Raw genomic sequence first — 3,846 nt, forward strand, 5'->3', positions numbered from 1 at the left:
AAAAAAGGAAGTCAAACCCACCAACTCATTTAATTCTGGCTCATGATGCTGGCCAAGAATATTGAATGTACCAGGGACTGCCCAAAGAACAAACCAATCTGTCTTGGAAGATGGACAGTCAGGATGCTCTTTCGCGGCAGGGATGGCGAGACTTGTCTCATGCGCTTTGGACATGTTGTCAGGAGGGACCAGTGCCATCGCTTGGTAAAGGAGAAGGGCAGTGACAAAGAGGAAGACACTGGACTTGCTGGGTAGACCCTGTGGCCGCCCGGATGGGCTCAGCCATCAGAACGGTGGTGCGGCTGCTCTGGACCAGCGGTGCTTCCTTCTGTTGCTCATGGGATTGCTGTGTGTTCGAAGTGACTTGACAGTGCCTGACAACAACATAGAAACCGTCCAGGATCAGTGTAGAACTGCTCCGTAGGGTTTCCAAAACCTTGATGGGCGTGAACAGCTTCGTTTTTCTCCTATGGAGCAGCTGATGCACATGAACCACTGACCTTAGGTTAGCAGTCCACGCTCAACCTACTGTTCCTTTAGGGCTCCTAAAGCTCAGCACTGTCCACCACAGGGGACACCTTCCCCCCGCCCCCCAAGGACGGCAGCGGATTTGCTCTGTCAGAAGGCATTTCCCACACTGGCACAGGCTTCAGCAGTTGGAAACCACTAGCCACTCCCTGGGAGAAGACAGGGCTCTCTACTCCTGCAGAGCTACAGTCTCAGAAACCCACAGGGCACTTCCACCCTGCCCCCTGGGGCCACCATGGGTCGGCCTTGGCTCCAGGGCAGGGAGCATGGCTTTTCAGTTGGTATCTCCATTAGTCTGGGAATGGTTGAGGGGCTTTCTGAGGAAGGATTTAAACTGGCTAACACTTTATTCTTTCACTGTTCTGAACTCCCAATTCTGGACAGTGGAGACAGGGCATGAGAGAAGTTTCCTGGTTGATTACTGGGGAAGCAAGTATGAAGGTAGTTTGGGGATTTTGTAAGTCTTCAGAGAAAACATATACTCATCCATCCATTAAATAATTTCTCTCAAATTTACCTGCAGAGCAAGTAAATTAGGAGATGATATTATTTTGAAGGAGAATTCCACACGGTCTGTCAGACAGAGGCGTAAATAATTGTTAATAGTAGAGTGGAAGGGAAAGTGGATAATAATGAGGAGATTCCATGGAAGAGGCCTGCCATCTGGTGGCAATGAACGGTACAACAGTCTCTCTGTTGCCCTGATGTCAGAGTTGATCATAAGAATTTCAACCTTTATTGAGCACCTCCGGCACAATGCCACAAACTGGATAGATCCGGCATAGTCCGGTTACAACACACTTCAGGCCCTGGTGGGGCTTCTATGCAGTCCCCTTCCCAGGAGACGCCAGATCAAACTGAGGTGGGCCCCCCACGCCCTTCCCAGGGACATGACTCAGGGCGACAGGTTGGCATGCCTTAGAGGCTGGTGGGCCCAGCAGGGCAGGGCACATCTAGGGCTAACGTGTGCAAGGCACTCAATCAGGTACTGTCTGGCAGTTCCTGTCCACCTCCTGGTGGTGTCATGGTTATGCCTTGGGTTGCAATCTGCATGGTTGGCAGTTCAAAACCACTGAAAGATTGGGCTTTCTACTCCTCCCTAATGGGTATTCTGCTCAGTGGTTGGCACTATTAGTATATGGTGAGGGCCCATATTGACATGGCTGTGAAGAAATAGTCAAATTTCACATGGCTAATTTGTACATAAAACAACAAAGCCCTTGAGAAGGAGAATATGGAACCACCTACTAAAATCATGGATGCACTCCTTTGTCCTTTGATCCAGAATTTCATTTTCTGGAATCTATTTTACATATACAACTTCACATGTATGAAATTACACATGTGCAAGGTTATTCACCATAGCATCAATTACAATAGCAAAAGATTTAAAATAACTGATGTGTTAGTCTGGATACTTTAGAGAAACAAATCCACAGAAACTCATGTATTAGGGAGAGTTTTATATAAAGGTTAAGTGCACATCAAGAAAATATCCCAACCCAGTGCTGCCCAAGTCCAGAAGTCCAACATTAACCCATTAGCCCATATGTCTGGCACCAATCCACAAAGTCCTCCTCCATTTCACAAAACAGATGCAATGATGCCGACTTCAGGAGGAAAGCCGAGTCAGTGAACGTGTAAGCATCTCAGCGCTGGCAGGGTCTCCACATGGCTGCTTCAGCACCCAGGACTGCATTAGGGTAGGTCCATGAGACTTCTCCTCAGGGGTGTCTTACAGGAAGTGAGCCTTGCCCGCTGAAGCAGGGAACAAGCAGGGAACTGGCTAAGGCAGCTGCACCCTGGTCCGACCATCAGAAAGCAAGAGACCCGAGAAGTAGAAAGGCGAGGCTCACTGAGCCATTTATCCCTCCACCCTTCAATTAACCCCACATGTGTTTATCGGCCAGGTTGGCACAATAAACTAATTACCTCCACCCACAATGGGGAATGGGTACAAGTAGACTGCTCACATAACAGGATTCCCCGTCGTTGCATGGTTGGGAACCATCAAGTCGGTTCCAAGTCATGATGACTTCTTTGGTTGAATTTCCTTATTTTCCTATTGACTTGTCTGCCTTTTGCTGAATTAATTTTGTCATTGTTATACACTGTCAAATGGTTGTGACCCATGACAACAGAAGGAAATACTGCCTGGGTTTGTGCCATCCGCATACTCATTGCTATGTTTGAGCCCCTTGTTGCCGCCACGGTGTCAATTTAGCGCATTGGGGATCTTCCTCTTTTCACTCGGCTTACTAAGCATCATGTCCTTCTCCAGGGATGGTTCCCTCTTGATAGCATGTTCAGAGGATGGGAGGTGAACTCCCACCATTCTTGCTTCTAAGGAACATTTTGGGTAAACTTCTTCCATGACAGGTTTGTTCTTTTGTGATCGGTACTTACGATATACTTTTCCAACACCATAATTCAAGTGCATCAATCCTCCTGTCTTCCTCATTCACTGTACAGCTTTCACATGCATATGAGGTGATTGAAAATGTCCTGGCTTGGGTCAGGCGCAGCTTAGTCCTTGAGCTGGGACCCTGGACAGAGTGGGAGAAAAACATGGAGCAGAACTCCAAACCGTAAAAGACACAGGCTTATTGGTTGGATAGAGACTGGTGGGACCCTCAAGACTTTGAGCCTTAGTTACTCTTCGGGTCAGGACTGGACACCCCTGTGTTAGAATCATCAGCTATGGAATATTTAAGATTTTAGAAAAAGAAAAAGGCGGCTTTGCCGAAGGACTCAGCACAGAGGGTGGGAAGCAGGAGGGACGGCCCAGGGAGCGCCACGAGGACGCGGTTCTGCCGCGGGAACCGCATGGGTGACTTGAGACGGAGTGTGTATAAATCGTTGAATGTGAAATTGATGATCTGCTCTGTAACCTTTCACCTGTTTTACAATAAGAAGTTTTAGAAAACAATTCCATATCCGGGTGGATGAACCCGTAGAGAAAGCAACCGGAAAGGGAACTGATGTTGAGGAGGAGCTCAAGAAGGAAGAAAAGGTTTGAAACTGGTTGTGGTAGCAATTGTTCAACACTCTAGATGTGATTGAACTATGGAATGATACGATGCTGGGATTAGCTCCTAATCAAGTGGTTTTGGTGTAAAACAATCAGGGGAGAAAAGTGGAGACAGGAGGAAAAGAAGGAGAAAAGAAAATAATACACTAAGAGGAAAGGAAAAAAGAAAGGAAGGAAAAAAAGGAGAAACTGAAGAAATTAAAGGAAAATGAGAAGAGGCAAGCAGAGAAGCAGAGGATGAAAAGCAAAGTACAGTAAAGGAAAACAAGCAAAGGAGAAAACTTTGG

This window comes from Echinops telfairi, unplaced genomic scaffold (assembly GCF_000313985.2).
Source record: "Echinops telfairi isolate 266 unplaced genomic scaffold, ASM31398v2 ScPeMD7_7469;HRSCAF=8507_1, whole genome shotgun sequence".
Lineage (NCBI taxonomy): Eukaryota > Metazoa > Chordata > Mammalia > Afrosoricida > Tenrecidae > Echinops > Echinops telfairi.